At 43.6% G+C, this 19,950-nt stretch overlaps 1 protein-coding gene across 1 annotated transcript in view; it reads left to right on the top strand.

Annotated features, from left to right (window-relative positions):
* The window catches only part of LOC104509326 (receptor-type tyrosine-protein phosphatase gamma-like), a gene marked incomplete at its 3' end in the record, with an annotated part of 119,157 nt that overhangs the window by 35,909 nt on the left and 63,298 nt on the right, over positions 1–19,950 (top strand).

The following is a 19,950-nucleotide window of genomic DNA, read 5'->3' on the forward strand; positions in this document are numbered from 1 at the left end:
ATCAGCTGTGAGGCGCTGCTAGGTTTCTTTCGCAGAATACCCCAAAGTTGACCACGCAGAACCTATGGCAGCTGGTCTTCTCCGTGGTGAATCTCATAGTATCCAGTCAAACAGTGTAAATGAGTTTTGTGGTTTCAGTGCTTCCATGTGCCACCTGTCCTTTTTCTTTTGTGCAGGGTGCACAAAAATTTGCCACAAATTCTGCAGAGAATTTGCAATCAGATGTATTTTCTGTTACAACAGGGGGGTCCACCTGGGCTGGTTTTGCCACCAGTAAATCTTGGCAGCAAGTCCTGAGGGGAAGAGTTGTTCCTAAAGCTGTTCCTGGTCAGGAGACCAACCCTTAAAATGAATAAGCAGTGAGTGCAGGTAGGGTGATATGCCGTGATCCGGTATGAAAACTGCTACAGCTCTATCTCCAAATGTCTTTTAGATGCTGTCTTGGCCACAGCACAGTGTAAATGAAGAGAGAGGAGGAAAAGACTACATATTCCAATTGGGACAGCATGGGAAATGTGAATTTCCACAGATAGATCAAGGTGTTATAGTTAGATCCAGTTACAGCGGAGACCAGTTCTGTGGAAGACCATGTGTTAGGAGAAAATGTTCTAGTCCGGAAGCAAAAAAACTTTCTAAAGCTGTGTCTTAAAATACACACTCAGCTCCAGGATAGCAGATGCTCTCCACTCCAGATGCAGCGTGTTGGAAGAAGTCTGCATTTTTTTTTTTTAGTTGCTGCTAAAATAATGTGTATTGCATTTCAGTTTGGAGACACTTTGCAATTCAGGAAGAAGTTCCCCAGATGGAAGGATGTGAATTATTTATGCAATGTTTATCTCAGGGTTTACTTCGCATCACAACCAATTAAGGCTATTTCATTTCGTTAAAACTAACATTTTCACATTGGGGAAATAATTTATCTAAGGAAAATATTGTAGTATCCACTACTTAAAAGGCTCGGAAACTTCCATCAATCATATAGTCTCACATTCTACCGAAAACTTACAAGATGGGAAAGTAGAGCCATTTTCCTGTATTAGGGCTTGCTAAATTGAATTATAATTAATTGAAATTTAATGAATCAAGATATTCATTCTTCCTACTTAGTAGGGAAGGATGGGGTTCAGAAGTGGTGCCCTGTCACCTCAGTCTTGCAGTCCCTAGACAAGCCTCAACTCATTTTGACCTGTATACAGAGAGCAGAAATGGAGCCTTTGCTCCCACTGAATTGTCAGATGACTTTTTCCATGAGCAAAGACGGAGATCAAGCCTCCCAGAAACAGAATGTATTGTGAAGTCAAATCGGCTGCTCGGTGTGGAACTCTGCGTCTGGGTCTCCATGGCAGTGAGCAATCTACAGTAATTCTTGTTCCTCCTCTCCTGCCGCCAGCGTCTGCGTGTGCCTTGTGCAAAGTGCACCATTAGGTACCTGTGATAGCCAAGGCATTAAACTGAAAGGTGGTCTTATTATTAATTTTAGAACTATTTTCCAGTTGAGATACTGCCAGGTCTCACTGGGGTTTCAGCAGATGAGATTAGATGGTCTGGTGTGTAGACCAGCTCTAAATGAATAGCATCAGTCTTGGAGAAGAGAGAAAAAGAGCCCATTACTGTCACTTGACAACTTCATTTCAGTTCTTGGCCCCATAACTATAACTCCTAGAAAAGCCAAATTTTGGAATCTGAGGAGTTAAGGTCTGGTCAAACAAATCACTGCCTGCAACTGCTTTTTTCAAAGCCTGGAGTGACAAGGATGCCAACCTGTGAAATACGTGAGGAAAATACAGGCAAAAATAACCTAAATAACAGGTGTACAGCTTTATCACTGTCTGTGATGGGCTTAAAATTATAGAATCTGCTGTAGCTAACTGTACTGGTGGCTCTTGGTGAGGTCTGGATCAACAATATCACGGTAAGAATGTTAAACTATCGATCTGTTCTTGTGGCGGCAGGATTCCTGCATTATCCATCCTCTCTGGGGACAGGCATTAACAAAGGCCTTCGGAAGTTGTTCAAGACTAAGTTTGCCAACAGTTAAAATTTCTCAGAGTTTTATAAGTAGGCTGTAGTGGTTCAACAATAAGTTATTGTAATTTCCCTCATTTAAGGGGAAATAAACATTGTTTGTCGCAGTGTCCTGCTGCAAAAGAATCTATTAGTTTCCCTAAGCCTGTGAGTATGTGTGTGTTTATTTACGTGGAAGCTCTGTATCTGTTAAAACACTATGCGTATAACTACTGTTTCTTGGTGAGATGCGACAAAATTCTGCATGTGATAAAGAGAATCTAACAGTGGGTGAAATTTCTTTATATCATGGATTTAGTGAAATGCCTGACATTATTACTGTGGAGGAAAGTTCATCCTTATTTATTGCCTCGCTGCTGTTAACACGGAAAAGAGCAAGATGATAGTGATTACAAACTCATCTTTGTACATGGCTGTGATCGGGATGTGATGTGGAAGGAAGGAGGAGGAAATCTCACCTAAGCTGGGCCGGCTCCAATAGTTTGTTTTGCGTTTGGTCGTCTTTAAACCACCTTCCCCCAGAAATATGTGTGTGTTAGGCCACAGAAGACCCAAGTGATTCTTGCCTCTTTGTTTAAGGTTCTTTTATGCGAGCTGCACATGCTGTGCAGAAGTCCTGTGGTTTGCTGGCTCCTGCGGCCGTAGCATCTCTTGAACGGGGCTCCGTGTCTGCGGGGCTGGATCCTGTACATGCACCGAGCAAGGAGACTGCCCCAGGTCCCAGTAGGTTACAAGTGGGTGGCTCCAGACCAAGCCTTCTGCTACGAGCCCTCACTTGGCCGTTGATTTTATCCTCAGCATCCAACTTCTAAGATTTAATCCCTGTCTAGTGTAGCACTGTTTTCACTGGTTTTATCTGCCTGTGGGTAAAAAAGGAACATCTAAGTGCTACAGTTATGCCAGTGCGCTTGTCGAGTCGCACTGGTCCAATGCTTTCCATTCTGAAAAGTTAATTTAATAGAGACAGGACTTGGTGTACGTGTCCATGAACACCCTTGCATTTGTGTAGAAGAGTAGATATGATATCACACGGTATAGCTAGCGTGGGTTTTTTGGTGTGAAGGCTGCTAGTGCTACGAGCTTGTGGACATCTACAGCTGGGAGCGTGGCTTTGTCAGACGTGACCCATGGCCATGGAAGTCCCAGTCTGAAACCTCACGGGGTGGGTCCAGACGTCAGGGTAATAACGTCACTGCATTCACTGAGGACGTACTCTTCCTTCATACCCTCTCTTACTGAACCATCCTTAACTGAGATTGCAAGGTCCCATTTGAGGAGATGTTATCTGTACAAACCTACCTCTGAATACGCCGGAGCTTCGTTCCAGCAGGTCTCAGCACAGCGGCTCAGGGAGCCTCTTCCCCATAAGGCTCTGAAAATTATCATAGCAATTGTTGAATCTGAATTAATTTCAGGGTGGGAAGACACAGGGGGTTGGTGCTTCTGTTTCTTTTGATGACTTGGAGACCCACCGAAACTGAAGCTAAGTGTGATAGAGCTGTTTGGAGGGGAACCCTTCTCAGGTCAGGGTGAAGGCCACATTGAGGTCTGCATCATGTGGTGAGAGTGTGCTCTTGGGTGGCCATGTTCCTCCTGTTCTGTTCCTGTAGTGGCCATAGAAGTGTTTGTGACTGGGCCTCACACACAGAAATAAGTGTGATAGAGCTGTTTGGAGGGGAACCCTTCTCGGGTCGGGGTGAAGGCCATATCGTGTGGTGAGAGTGTGCTCTTGGGTGGCCATGTTCCTCCTGTTCTGTTCCTGTAGTGGCCATAGAAGTGTTTGTGACTGGACCTCACACACAGACTGTTCCTCTGTGTTTTTTCAGACCTCCCTTCTTTCAGGGTTTAGTAGAACAGCCACGCACTTTATTTAGTATTCAGCTGGGCTTCAATTGTCAGTGAGATACTAATGGAAATTTATCGCACGCTGAACCCAAAGTGGCATATATATATGTTAAAATGCTGTGTTTTATTGCCCACCTAAAAATACTTCATTGCCCTTACTTTTTGAGCTGTTTTATGTAACGTCCTCAATCATTGCTTAAAATCTGGCACTTCCTTATTAATCTTTCTCTTTTTTTAATGTAACTTTTTCTAACGAGGAAGAAAGTACAATGGAAAATTTTGATCACCAAGTTATCAAATCATCGATCTTATTTTCATTCGTCATTCGAAGCAGAATTAAGTACAGGAGCATTTCATGACGCACCGTCAAGTGATGGCGAAACTGCTTGATAGTAGGGGTCGGATAGTCAGCTGCTACAAATTGGCTTTATTGCAGTAATTTTAACTTTGGCCTTTTCTGTATAAGGAGGTGGCTGCTTCTATGTATTATTGGTGGCTCCTTTTGAAATGAAGGTGGGACATTGAGAGGATTAGCATGGACGTAAGCACAATCTGACCTGGTTGACTTTGGAGAGCTTGTCATCTCCAAAGGCTTCTGAATGCCCCCGAGAGGTAAAACTGTGTCAGAATGAGGAGACAAGTATTTTTATGTCTTTTGCTTCCACTGTTTTTCTCTTGAATGTGAAAAGGTAACCTGCTCCTCTATGGAGCAACATGCTGAATCACTATTTCCAGACCTCTGGTGACCAGAGAATGCAAATTTCTTTCCCCAGGCTCTCTTATTAGCAGTAAGTAATATGCAAGCAGGTGGAGTTTTAGGAGAAACATCTTGAGGGAGCATGAATGAAGGCCAGCATTTTATATGAACAAGAGGTCTGCATTTTCCTGACATTCTAGAGCTTTGTGTGTTACATAAAAGCAGATTTGTCTGAAAACTCTCTCCCCAGCTATGCCTTGATTCGCTGGTGTGAGTTTGCATTGAATACTCTTTCTGTTCCCTGTATTTTTCTGCTCAGCAATCCTTCCCTGGAATTGTAGAGGGATATGCCAGAGGGACAGACCCATTATCCCTCTCCACTTAATCCGTAAGGATTACGGCATTGTCAGGAGTTCCCACTCTGCTATCCCACCCAGTTATTCTTCCCCTGATGTGTTTTGCCAAGAGAGCTTTCCCTGTGAGTTTGAGTGCTAATTTTGCTCAGAAGGAACCTTTGCTGATGTCTGGAAGAACAAATTTGCATACCCTGCCTTATTAGAGCAAGTAGTGGGGGTGACCCCCTAATTTTCCAAGTTGTCTTTGAAGCCCAGGTTACAGGTGAGAGAAAAATGGCCAGTTCCTCATCCACACCAGGACTAAAATGGAGTGCAAGGTATTTATCACTATCTTTGTTACGATTCTGAGAGATTTAATAGTCCCCAGAATTGTTCATTTCTTAAGAGCTATGTGCTATTAAACTGAGGCATTATTTAGCAATTGGTGCTGTCTCAAGAGGATAATTACTCAGAAGTATCTATTTGAAAATTCATCTACTGCTAGTTGTATAAATGTCTACAGTGCCTGAAGTATTTAAATACTGAGAGGCTTTATGATTAAAGTTACCATATTACAATATTTAACAGAATGGTGGATTTCTATTAATATCGTGTGTGCTCAGATCCAAATGCTGGTATTTTCCAAGTGACTCATGGGAATCTGCACCTACTGATGTCAATCCCACCGAGTGAAAGAAAGTAGGCATGCTGTGTGTCCTGGTACATCCTGGGGTGCAGAAACGAATGCAGCACAGCTCTCAAGTCAGAAACAGCCCGAGCTTACCTGTGCACAGCACTGCTGAGGTTGGGGGGAGCAGGGCAGCTGCTGAAATGGCTGATGCCCATGCTAGACATGATGATGAAGTGCTCTGTGAATGAAGGAGGACAGGGAGAGTCTTCAATATTTGATCTATACCAGTGAAACTAATAGGGTCTCTCTTTAACTTTGCCACTTAATTGCAAAGGAGCTCGTACGGGTGTCAAGTCTTTTGAGAACCTGAGTGAGCAGTCGGGTTTTGATGAGATTGGTCAATGCCCTCTAAAGTTATTACAAGGGACTGACATGTCATATGCAGACACACACACGAAGCAGGATCATATAAATCTCATTTTCTAGTTTAACTAGGTTAAAAAGAAGACTCCGAGTATGCACATACAGTATGAACTTCAGATTAGTTATTGCCAGTCAAGGCAGAGTTCTGGAGTCTTTACAGAGAGCTGTCACAACACGTGAGCACAGTACTCAGCAGTAGCAAAAAGGCAAATAGGAACATTAGAAATTATTAGGAAATGAGTAAGATCAATAGGAAAAATCTTTAGTCTGTGGTACATGTGATTTGGGCAATTGTAATTGCCCAGCGTCAAACATGCTTTGTACGTCCCAAAAACTGTAGAGGACCTTCAGTGACAGGAAACTCCTTCCATGAGAGAAGGAATCTTTAGTGTGTGGTACATGTGATTTGGGCGATTGTAATTGATTGTTATTTGTACGTCCCAAAAACTGTAGAGGACCTTCAGTGACAGGAAACTCCTTCCATGAGAGAAGGAGCTAAATAGGTGGTGTCACATCCCACCTTGGAAGAGGTGACTCGGCACATGATTACAAAGGTCTGTGAAAGCTCAAATAAGTTAAATAGATGTTACTTGTTACGCTTCATGCTGTGACTGAGGGTCCAAGCCTAGAAAGACAGAAGGTGCACGTGGAAAGCATCACTTTCCAAGCACTGCATCCAAGCGCGTGAGTTGTGGAATCCCTTGGGAAATGATCTTCTTGCGGTCAGCAATAAATACAGGTTGGAAAGAGGATTTAACAGGGTTTTGGACAAACCAGTCAAGGGATGGTCCTGGTGCAGCTTCCAGCTCCGCAAGGGCTCTGAGGTCTGTAGCTAAGGGGACAGTTCCTGTTAGTCCGGTAAACACGCGCTGCCTCGTTTTTGCTTTCCCTCAGTGCTTCGTACTCGGGAGAGGACGGAGAGCACGATGCACCCAGGGCCTGAACCAGGTGTGTTTGAGGGCTCCAGGGCTGTGTTCACGCAGCCTTGGGCATCAGACAACATCCGTGGCAACACTGCTGTAGGCAAGATCGGTGTGGGGCATTAAGAGAGCGTGTTGAAACAATCTAAAAAACATTTGGATACCTTTGGAGATGTGTGCTGTACACGAGGTGGGAATGGAGCTGGAAACCAGCCAGATCCAGACTGTTGGTTTGTAAATCATCGGTGGATGTGATTGATGGGAATCCTCGTGCCATGCGTAGCCCTTGGCTGGCGGTCTGTGTAAGGAAGGTCGGGAAAGGGCCACCTGATGTGTTGGCGAAGGGAAGGAGATGAAGCACAATGCTTGCACTTCCACGATCTCCTGGGATCCCTGGACCCTGTAATACCGACCCAATGACCCCACGTGTCTGGGTGTTCTGGGAAGCAGTCACAGTCCTGAGCGTGCTCCGACCTGCTCCGAGCAGCAGTGGGAAGCTTCCAGAGCTGCTGACTTCACCGGAGTCCTCAGCAGCCCTTTGGCGGGAGAGATACGGGTGCTGTCTCTTCTTCGTTTGTCCTTTTCTCCCCCATCTCACTTCTTTTCCTTCCTATCTCTTGCCTCCTTCTGTTTAACGCAAGCCTGGCACACGGAGCCCTCTCACCGCACTGCTGCAATCCCGTGCGCGGCGAGGCAGGGAAAAGCTCTGCCCTGACAGGAGTTGCCGGGGTTGGAGTGGCTGATAACACCCCCTTTCGTTGCCTGTTCTCCGCGGTAATGAAGTTGCAAGCACCAGTCGCAGAAGCTGCCCTATCTGTGCGCTTCTTTTCTTTTTGCTGTTACATTTTTTTTCTGCAGAAATTAGGACTGGACTCAAGAATTACCTATCTTGCCTGGTTTTCCAAAGGACAATATTTGTCACCGCGTTTAATAGCATCTAAAGAATGTCCTTGTATGGAAAAACCCATTTGCTAGCAGAGGGGAGGATAAGGCATATGGTGAAGTTTGACGACTTAATTGTTTACATTTGAAATTCTTGATTTTTCTGTACTCTTCTTAACTTTTGTCCTGTATCTCTAATACAAGGTTATAAAGATGTTTAAATCATTAGTGTTGCCATGGAGCTGAGCAGCCCGGGTCTGTTCTCTCAACTCAAGCCAAGTTTGACTGTTCAGCATTACAGACAGGGTCATGTTAACACCTTAGCCTGTGACTCTTCATACTCTGGATTATTATCATCACTGAGCCAAGATGTTGGATGCTTTTCCCCCCGAGTCGCAGGCTCCGCTGCTGGAGGGCAGAATGAGGCTCTGGGTCACTGGTGAACGCTGTTATACGAACAGGGGGGTTCAACCCCCCCAAGATAGAGTGGGTGACATTACAGCTGTTGGATTCCGGTTGCATTCGCCACCTTTTCTCTGCAGCTGTGAGAGCGAGATGCATGCTCTTACAGAGTGAGTGTGGGGATTATTGGGTAAACACAAGACTCTTATTGAGGGCTCTAATTACAAACCTGCAATATTTCTGTCGTAAATTGACCTGGAAGACGTCTGTTGGTGAAGCATTAGCATGAGATGCTGACAGCCTTTGGAGTGTGTGTGTTTGACGGGGGATGCTGCGGAAGGAAGCCAGGCACGCTGCACTGCTGAGTGAAGCTGGCCAGGGGGGAAGAGGCAAGCTGAGAAAAAACTGAAACAGGGCATGAACCGTCTGTCAGAGACAACAGACCCTCACTGCAGGCAGCAGTACTGCTCCTGAGGGGTGGGCACAGGAGTCAGAGGGTCGTGCCTGAACCTAGTTTAAGAGAGAAAACACTGTGATGTGAGTATGACCTTTAAGACTTGCTGGGGCGTGATCACTGCGTGCATCTGGGGAGGGGGACGCTGTTGTTCTTTTCTCAAATGCCCCCAGTAACAAACAGTAGCATGTTAACAGTGTGTGTGGTTGAGTGACAGAATCATTATTTTGTTGAAACTGGACATTTTGGAATATCCCCAGGCTATGTACCCTTCGGTGCTGGGTTATTATGGTCAAGGGTGTATGCTTAGAGCACTATTTGCACCATGTCTTATTCCTATGTACTAAATTAACTTGAAAATTCTTTTTGAGATACCATTCTGTGTTTAATCCCCTTTCAGTATTTGAGTGCTGCATATGCTCACCTTTTCCTAAACCTTTATTACAATAATAGGAAAGTTTAAAATTTAAATCAAGGCTTTAACTTTAATTCTGTTCCTTGAGCCGTGGTGTGCTTTAGCCAGGTGGTGGTATATTTGAACATTCTGTCTGGCAATACCTTGCTGACCATGACTGAGCTTTATGCAAGTAGTTTTATCTCAGATTTGTGATTCATAATACATCTTGTTATAAAAAGGTTAAATATAAGAAATACAACTTTTATGGAACATAAGCTATAAACAGACTCTTAAACGAATCAGTGGTTTGTAGGTTAATATTTGAATTTTTAACTGAAGTGCCACACTTTTAATGTATTTCAGGCTTCTTGATCCAAAGCTTACTTTGTATTCCGAAGGTGTGCAATTGTTTGCTGTAATCTCAAGGGAAGATAAGCATGACATCTGGTTCACACCTGTGGGTTTAGGGATAAGAGCGTAGCTGGTTTATGTATTATTCAGGGCACTCTGTTGAAACAGCAAGGAATTTGACTTTTTGAGGCCCTTTCTCCCTAGGTTTTTATACTCCCTTAAAGTAAACATGAAATATAGGAGTCTTCTCTCCGTAGGTATTGAAGAGACTATTTATTCCAACCTATGCCTGCTGCCAGAAGGGAAATTAGTTATGCAGGTTAATTACCAGATTTATGATAGAGACTTTACTTGTGCAATTCCCATATTTCAGTAGTTCCATTGAGGCATTTCGTGCTGTGACAGAACAACGCCAGGAGAGGTGATTGTACCGGTACTGCACTCAACGCGTGGCGTTGTGTCACGAGTGAGACCCTCCCTGCCCGCCCTAGCCCTGGCCCCGGGCAGCGTGGGGCACGCTCTCCGTGTTACCTGGCAGGGGGAGGTTGCACCATCTTGCAGTGTTTCCCGTTTCCATTTGTGGTTGTGGGCGCAACCAAAGTGTCTGGGGCTGGTGGGGACAGCAGTGGCATGAGCAAGAATGGGTTTGGATGGGCATTTGAGCCAAAGACACCCACAGTCTGGAGAAAGCCAGGAGGTGTCACACCAGAACCCAGAGCTGACACGGTGTCCATGACCCAGGGGAATTGTTGAGGTGAGATGCTGAGGCAGAAGAGGTGCTTTCAGAAACGCGTAGATGTGAGTCAGGGTGGGAATGTGGCTCTGGCTTGAGACTCTTACTATTAAACTGCAGAGCAGGGGGAAGGGACGAAGCTGGAGCAGGGCACAGCCGTGCATGCCTCCCACCAGTGCATATACTGGAGACGGTACCGAACCAACGCCTGCAAAATTTGGACTCAGGTGCCCATCTGGTAGCACTGTGTTCATCAGGAGTCCAAAGAAATTCAACATGCTTTTCTGCCAGCATCAATGAGCCCTTAAAACACTGGAAGTGTTAAAGCTGAGGGGTTGTTTTATTCCTATATGAGATGATGCCACCAGCGAGCAGCAGTGAGATGCAGCAAGGGGGTGTCAGCACGGCATCTGCAGGCAGGTACCGGTGTGGGAGTGTGGGAGGGGGTGAGAGGGAGATTTGTGTTTCTATTTCATAGGCACAGAAGAATAACTGACATTTAGCAAAGGACCATTACAGAATGTCACAGAAGAAGACATTTAGCAAAGGACCATTACAGAATGTGTTTACAAATGGGTTTGCAGATGGGACAGTGGACAAGGTTTTGACTTTAAAAGGCTACACAATTTCTAGCACTTTAACCTTTCTGACAACATTTAGCGAAGGACCATTACAGAATTGGTTTGCAGATGTGACAGTGGACAAGGTTTTGACTTTAAAAGGCTACACAATTTCTAGCACTTTAACCTTTCTGACAATTTTGCTGCTTACTTGAGTATTTTATTTCTTGCTGTGCTGAAGTCCAGTTCTTTCTGATTTGCTAGTGTTGATACAGAATCATGTCCTTAACGAGCTGGTGCCATTAGGGTGGTGTATTCAGCTTCTCGGTGTGTGTCTGTACACAAAGTCACTAAGACAAGAAGTTTACAGATTTCTTAACACTGCGCTTCAGATGTGTGCAGACTTCACTTCCTACTCTGGTAAAACAGGATAAGGGTACAGAAATCTCTGCAGCACACAAGAAAATGAGAGATGGAGTATAGAGGTATTACATGCAAGGTTTTCCAAGAGACTGGGAAATTTGGGTAGGCACCCGAGGGGGAGGGGGATTTCAATTTGAGATATTTTCAAGAGATCCCAAGTTTCAGAAGGGATATAGTGTACCCACACCTTATGTATTAAGCCCTTTCACGAAACCTGATATAAAACACACATTAAGCAGCTGCACTGGAAAAATCCCTTGCGTAACGGGAAGTCTGGCAGACTTAGTGCAGACTTTCCTCTAGTAACCTGCAGGTAGCTACCAGGACCTCTGATGCTGAGCACCCTGCTTGCTTTATCTGTGGGATTATGGTGCTGCATGAGATAGATGAGTATTCTGCAAAATATGGGAAAACCCATATTATTTTTACCCTCTGTTATGAAGCCCCCCAAGTAAGCTCTTCTCACGGGCTGGTTCAGCTGTAATTGTCCATGTAGTTCACAGTTCATAAATAAAAATAACTCTGCAAGTGTACAGCCCGGAGGATTTCACATCCCCTCGGAGATAGGAATGGCCTTTCGCCCAGCAAAATGCTTCTGGAGACGTGCCCCATCTGCTGCATGGCTTTGAATCCAGAGATGCAACACAACTATAAATATCTCAAAATTTGTTCTGAGGCATTTTGAAGATCATTAAACCTCATGGAAGAGCTCGCCTTCTCCTGGTTTTGGGTTGTTTGTTTGTTTGTTTGTTTTGGGGTTTTTTGGTAGTTTTTTTTTTTTTTTAAGCGCATACAAAAAGTCAAACAAACCACACAGGACACACTGAATCCCACAAAAAGAATAATTTGCGCTAAGATGTGAGCTCTCAGAGGAATGGATACTTGTGCCAGTGCATCTTTAAAGTGAGCGATATGTGCAATTGGATTAATTACACATGCTAGGAAAAGTGTGCTTTTGTAGGGTTTGTTTTTCAAGTGCAGCTCCTTTCTTTTCCCTGAAGAGCGCTGGAGTGTTTTTGCTAGGAAATCCCAGCAGTTCTCTCTATTCTTGCAGCAATTCTTGATGTTTAAGAAAGTAAATGGATTCTTGAAGGATGAGCTGAAGTATGGGCAGTTTGGGTACTGGAGTTTAAAACTCTTCAGTAGTTCACTTCTCCTTGTAGGAAGACCACGGGAAACAGATGCGGAGATCTGAAGCAGTCACTTCTGGGTTGAGTTCAGAGCTCTTCTGTTCAGTCAGTCCATCCAGCTTGCTTTCAGTTGCTGTGGCACTTGGTGCTTAACCACTTCCTAAATTGTTTGATAATGAATACTTCCTGTTTCAGTTTTTCGCCCCCGCCAGCAGCTAAGTATTGCTTCTGGTTTTTCCATTTGGATGGTTTCAGAGACCAAGCATTCCCTCTTGCTGAAATGGGAGTCTCAGCCTTGCATGTTCCTGCCTGTGTGCACTGGCTCACGTTTGGAATATGCCACAGTTAGACAAAACCACCATGGACGAGACTCGGATCTGCCCAAGAAGTGAAGCACGACAAGTCTCTGGCAAAGCCAGGGTCTGGTGGTGGCTCCAAGGAGCGGTGACAGACCCGGCTGATCTCCAGAGCCCGGGGGTGCCCTCGGGGGTATGTGGGTGCAGGGCCTTGCGATCAGTGTCTGCACTGAACTCCGGGGCAGCAGCTCGGTGTCAGGTATTAGTTGTTTAGGAGTTGGTACCAGTATGGAGAAGCGATGTACCGTTTCCGTGAGGAACTTGTGTGACTCTTACTGATGTATCAAGAGAATGAACGGCAACCCTGAAGTTTTTTCCCAGCATCACTCCAAATGATAAATTATTTCACGTTTTTTTTCATCTGCTTGTCATTCCTTCCATTTATTTCCCATCTTTATCTTTTTCTTCAACAACCTGTTAAAGGAAGGATGGACAGTGACCACATCTGACCCATGAGGAAGCAAGGCCCAGAAATGGGCAGTGATTTGTGCAAGATAGCAGCAACTCTCTACTCCTCTGGGAAGATGAGCCTTTGCGATCCAAGGGCTAGTAGGCTGCTGCTTCTTCTCAACTTAGCAAAAACTTGATTTGTAAGAAATACTCCTACTTCTACCCAAAAAGCAGAATACTGAGCTATTTGTCTCTCATTTGGTTTTATGGGCTTCTTAATCTTTTCAGGAGGGAAGGGGCTTTGCAGTTTCAAGGTTTTTCTCACAGGCTTGAAGGCAACAGCCACGGTGGTTTTTAAATTGCAGTGAAGGTCCTTCTGGAATCATTTTGTTTCGGATCCTTGGACTGTAAGTGAAATACAGTCCAAGGAATGTATGTCAGGAACTCTCTGATGGAGGGGTATGAATGAGCAATACTGTGTGGTATAATCTTTTATCCTTCTATTTTTACCTCCTCCTCTCCTTGGATCTCTCCCATCCCTTGGACATGTGGTTCACATCCTTTTTACGAGCTGACTGAGCACCCTATTGTACACTTACCACCCACGTTTCCAGAAAAAGAGCCTCCTAAATCTGTTAGTCTAACAAGATGCTGTGATGTATCTGGATAGACAGGTATAATTACCACAAGATGAAAATGTTCAAACATTTTTAGAAGATGAGAAAAGGAGGAAAGGTTCAAAAAAGCCTCCTGCTCATTATGCTTCAACTCTTGTTTACATCTTAGTATTAAAGTGTTAGTATTATAATTTCCTGTGTTTGGAAGGAGGTCAGATACGAATCAACACTTGTAGCAAGGAAGAGGATCAGAAATGAGAGGCACTGCATGGGGAGGTAATAACCACAGCTCTGTAATTCAAGGGGCTTGTGTGTTGTGAGAGAGAAGACTTACTGCTGATTTTTTGTTGGTTTTGAATGATTTATAACATTTTACTTGTGGCAGAGTGTTGCAATCTATGTTGTCATGGAAATTCTATTGAATTTATAGTTCCATTTATCCCAAACGATTTTCCAGACTTCATTTCATGGTGAATCATATGGCTGTTACTTGGAGTACAAAGCAATTGCGAAAAAGTTTCATGTTATGGAAAGCATAAACACTGAAACCGTTATTTTCGTATTATGGAAATACAAATGAATGCAACATACAGCTTTTTAGCATCAAATATGCCTTCATCATGTAATGACTCAGTACATGAGATGGATTTTCTTGTTTGGGATGGGAGTGGGCCCAAGGGGTATTTATTTCTGGCAGTAGAAATCGGGGAAGGTTCTGGCTTGCCAAGGTGCTTCTCTCTTATCACTCAGGACTTAACGCTCCCAATACCGAGGGATGTGGCTGCGACCCAGCAGCGCGGTAAAGCCCAGGGCAACACTACAAGCACCGTGCTGCCTTGCTGTTGCTACCGGGCTCATACTGCACCACTCACGGGTTTAAACACTCTTCAGAGTTTGGGTGCAGAACGTGCTACAACTGCCAACTTTCAGGTTGAAAACGACTATGAAATAGCTTAGTCTTGACTTACAGCATAGATACACCTATGCGTTGTTTGCAGACAGCAAAGCAATAATTAATGCTTACTATTGAAAAAGATTAAAGGGAAATTCATCATATTTCTGAGGCGTGCGCATGTCTAAATTGAGTTAAATTCTGTTATTTCACTGGTATGATCTTTGCTCTTCCTGTTGTTTCAACTCCTTTCATTATTTTCAGCCTGCCATTGTATTCATTATCAGGTTGCAATTATGTGAGGGCAAAGCCCCCGTCAGACTCTTTGTTTTGCAATTTACCCAGCACGCTTTTAGGCACTGTAAAATACTAAGTTATGACATTCAAAATACCTCTCTGCACCTGCCTAACTATAGTTAAAAATTCACTGATGAATAATAGGCTAGGCAGGAAAAACATGCCATTATCTGCTCCTGTTCAACTTTATCTTTTAAAAAGAATGCAGTATACTCTGTGTTATTACATCAAGCTGTAGTAGGAGAACTGGAAAACATCACGATTCGCTCTTCCCCCTCTCCTTTTCTAAGCAGATTTAGAATATGTTATAAATGATAAGTTTCATGGGTTTTTAAAGAGATTATAATGAGAAGTCAAACATCAGACTTTATTGTCCCAGTGTACATCTCACACTCCAGTAAACACAGACTGCAGGACAGTTACTCTGAATTTTTCAGTGCTGCAGTGAAGATTACATTATGTCTGTAGAAAATTTTTATTCCAGCCAAATGGATCACATCATCCAGTTCGTTAGAAATCTATGCACATATTTAAAGCAGAAGTAAGTTACATACGGGCTTTCAATTAAGAAAAATCATGTATGATTCATAATCTTAGCACAGAATTTGTTTTTGTGCAAGAGGTTTTAAATCCAGCTGTAAAAGTGTCTGAGAATAATTTATTCTTACAATATAGGCAGCAGAGGTACTAATTAAGAGTTAGAATATTCAGTGATTAACTCCGTGGTTTAAAGCAAACATTTGAAATTTCTTGTTCAACCCTCCGCAGAGGTTTGCAGTCTACCTGCGATGCCTGCGTGGTGGTGTGTTTTCCACTTCTGAAAATACTCTAAAGCCGTGCATCGCAAACCACGGATCTGTCGTCGCTGCTTCTTGCTGCCCGATTCATCACAAAATTGGCTGGCCTATAAAACCTTTCTCTTCTTTTTTTTTTTTTTTTTTGCTTTAAATTGCATGATAGTCCTTAGATTGCTGGAAGGAAATGAGTGGAAAGCTAATTCTGATGATCTTTTTGCTTCTACCAGAATTCCTGATACTATTGAATATTCTGTGCTCCACATCTGTGACAGCACAATGAGCCTTTGTTCATTTTTTTAATCTAAAGAGAAATCTGCTGTAGGAGGTTGCACAGGGTGATAGCAGCCCAATTTAAAAGTCTCAATTATTTATTTTTAAAATACTTGGCATCTGTCTATGGAAAATGTACTTGCTTGGTTTCCAGGCTCTTAGAACTGCTTTGAACTCGCTCACATCTTCTGGGATCCATCAAATGCTCATTGTGGCTTTTCTCTCCTAAGTGCTGAATGAGCTTAGCCCTGATAGTCTGCCCTGGATGTAAACTTTCTGTCTTTGTAGAGGGGTAATTAAGAGCAAAACGATGTGATGCGCAGGAATGGTGATTTCTGTCTGGGTGTCCGTCTTGCCAAGCAGAGGAGGAGCATCCAAGAGCCAGAGCCTTTTATTTGCAGATGGGTGGCGGGGAGAAGTCGTTCATTTGAAGCAGGCTCAGTTTTCCCAAGCCAATGATATTCCATAATGAGGGTTTAGTCATTCAGAGGCAATTGTGCTCAATAAAATCAGCACTGATCTCCAGTGGGCAATATCTCCCCGTAATGCCCATGCACATTTTGGACAGCCTGTCCTTACAAGACCGGCCTGGTCGCAGCCCCGTTGAGAGCCAAAATCCCTTCAACACAGAGATCAGGCTGATACTTTGCCAGCTCTGGGAACACCAGCTTTCTCTGGAGGCTGGGAGAACACGTTTGAAGAAAGGTGCTTCTGCAGAGAGAAGGTTGATCCCGTGGAGGACGGGATTGCTGGCCCCACACATGGTGGTGGGGATTTGTAGCTGGTAGGAGCGTGGATGGAAAACTCCAGGCTGGGATATTTCCATGATACGTGTGGTGTATTCAGTTGTCTAAGCAATGACAGCTGGGAAATGCCTGGAGTGCTGGGAAACTAATAATTGGGCACTGGATCTTTCTGGACAGAAGAGGCTAGAAAACAGGACATGGTTTTATAGGGTGATTGGCAATTATCTCCTGGGTTATGGCAGAGCGAGGGTTTTCTCTCTAATCCTCTGTTTTAAGGCACTTGTAACATTCTGAAGATTTTCCCCTTCAGTGAGATTTTTTTCAGGCTCAATCTGTGCTGTACAGCAACCCTCTGTCAAGTTTGAGTGAAAACAATTCTACTCTTTTAGCGTGTGAAGAGTGTCAAAGCAAGAAGTTTTTCCATTAAAAGCAAACTCTTGCCCTCTCCCTGCCTCGGTAAAACTCTGCAGCTGCAGTCGTCGGTAGCGTTTTAGGATGGAGAGAGTCTTCCTGCAAGAAAAGTGTCTTTGTGTCACTAGGGATGATTTGTTTCAACTTATCAAAATACTGACAACTTGGAGTTGCTTGGACACTGCATGTTTTTGTAACCGATGTACACGCAAGCATACTGCTGTGTGGCACATCGGAGATTAAGGAAGTCCGTGTAAGCCCTTCTCAGCCTTGTTAGTTGTGACGGGGCTAGCTGGGAAAGTCTTGCCAATCTCGTATTGTGCTGCGGAGAGCAGGACTCTTCTGCCCTCCGGGACCGCGCCACCGGGAAGGCTGTTTGGAGCGCTCTCAGCAGGGGTCTGTGGAACAGAGCATTCTGACTGCAGTGTCACACCATAGAAACTACAACGGGTATTTTAGGCTTTCCCATTGCTGGGGGATTCAGAGTCTTTAAAAATATATTTTAAAAAAAAAAAAAAGCCAAAATAGAGGCTAATGTGAATTCATGTGCAAAAATGTGCAAGAAAATGATGGTGCTGAAGTCGGGCAGTGCTACAACTCAGGCTCGCTGTGCAAGGTTGGGTGATGTTCCATCCTGCATTTTACAAATAACATCATAATAAACCCCGGATTTGCTTTCCCTTAAATGTCCCTTTCTTGCATTCTGCACTACTGCTTTGTATTTACCAGGCAGAGACAGTAGAAATTGTTTCTATGCAAAATGCACTGTATATAGTATATACTAATTTTATAATAAGGAGTAATAATTAAAATTTTCTGCCATGTTTAGGTCACTTAAGTATGCAGTGAAATTAATTTTATGGTTAAGTGTCTTATTCCTGATTTGTACATAAAGAACGTTATGCCATCCATAGAAAATGTTAAATTAAATTTCTGCTGATAAATGCATCCATGATTATGTATATTATGTGTAAAAGAACAAAAATGCATTAGATATATTTACGTTTCATTGTAAATTGGGGGAAAACAGATAAGGCTGTATTATGAAAGAGAACAATATGTGGTCACGTAATTAGAAAATTGTCCTAATAGTAATGCTCAGCAGTGTCCAAGTGTGGGTTTATGAGCAGCCTGAACCATGCAGCTTTGAGGATGTAACTTTACCATCTTCTTAACATTGTTTTTGCAGTGTGTGCGTGTGTAAATTATATAATAGCGATTCCTGGAATATTCTACTCCTAAAATGTTCCTTCTAGCTGTATGAACACATAAGGAAGCTACTGTATGACAGATGATGATAATTTTTCATACGAGACAGTTCCCCTTGACTTGATGGATGCAGAGAGAGGAGCCACGCTCTCTGGAAAAACACCAGGGAGCAGGGGGAAAATGTTTCAATGTGTATGGTAATCAAGGTAGAGTGTGGTTCTTGATTAGTCTGTGAAATTGCACTGCTGAGACGAGGGATCTGAATTAAGCACTTTTTTACCAAAGCCCTTTGCACTGCTATCCAAAAGTGTATTGTAAAAATTAATTTCCTTAAAATGCCGTGAGCGAAATCGATCCAAAATGATTTTGGCATATGCTGAACTCACTCAGTGATACTTTTCTTCATGAACTCCTTTGAGGACTGTACAGTGAAGTGTTTTGTATAAGGTATGCCTAATTTTAGAGTTCATTTTAAAGGGGAATAAAATGTAATTTTTGAGTGTTTTGTGAGCTTTTGTCTGTGCTGGGTAAACTGAAGTTTAAGCAATTCTACCCGAAACAAACTGTTTCTAATTTCTACGTCAATGAATGGCTGTACCTCAGTCTACATTTGTTCAAAGCACGAGTTGTCAGAACCTGGAGGCACCACCAACTTTGTGAGATATTGCCAGCATCCCTGTGTGTTCTGTGAATACGCTGGGAATTGGAAGGCCAAAATAGGGGGAGAAAATTGCTTTCAAATTTTATGAAGCTAGAGTGAGTGCCAGACAATTTTTTCATTTTTTGTGAGCCATGTGGAGTGTGGTCTTACTTTATCCTCCAGCTGAAAAAAGTACTCCTACCTCTGTTCTTCATCTTGGCCCTTTCTCTCTATGGTGATATTTTATTAGATGCATATGCACTTGCCAGTATCGTACATTACAGCCAACATTTAAAGTCAGAAGCCTGGGAATCAGTAAATGTGAGAAGGAACATACCTGAGCAAGATAAAGGGTATCATCTCATCTGGCAATATACAAAATTTCAGAATATGGGAAAAATACTCGCATTATTGAATATGGTAGGATTCATAATGTAGCACAGTCTTGGAAAAACCCAAACAGCCCCAAAGAAGGTGCCAGCATAGTGTTTGCCTGCAGATGGACTTGCAGGAGGGAGAGGTGGTCAGGCCAACAGTGTGTCGGGAGGCATGGGCAGTCTTGGGTAGACCGTACATCTCCATTTGACTGGTGTGGCTGTTTCTTATCACCTAGAAAGGCTCTGAAAAGCCAGAATAGGTCAGGTAACAGGTGATGGGCAGCAGAGAAGCAGGAGTGAGTGTGCAGGCAAGAGGAACCCGATGGTTCCTGTTTCATCACCAGGAACAGGTTTTTTTGCTGGATTCAGCGTGCATGAGTGATCGTATGCGTTGGCCCACCGTCTTGCAGTAGCGTTGCCTCCGCAGATGCACCAGCGCTGGTTTGGACTGCGAAATCCATCAGGGAGGATCCCTGAATGGCCCCAAGAGCGACTGCTGCAAATCCCAGTTCTTGTGCTTGGCCGTTTCCCTCAGGCACAAGTTCTTAATTTGTGATGTGTAGAGCACACAGAGCACAGATGTTACCAGTACTGAATTTATTCTGTGAAAATGTGCACACCTGCATGGAAGTGATGTTGAGAAGGGGGCATTGAGTCTTTTTGATGTGAATTGGATACTTCAGGGCAAATTGTGGCTGATACAGGTGGGCTGACACGAGGGGCTGCTTTGGGAATGGGGT

Source organism: Eurypyga helias, unplaced genomic scaffold (assembly GCF_000690775.1).
Source record: "Eurypyga helias isolate BGI_N326 unplaced genomic scaffold, ASM69077v1 scaffold90, whole genome shotgun sequence".
NCBI lineage: Eukaryota > Metazoa > Chordata > Aves > Eurypygiformes > Eurypygidae > Eurypyga > Eurypyga helias.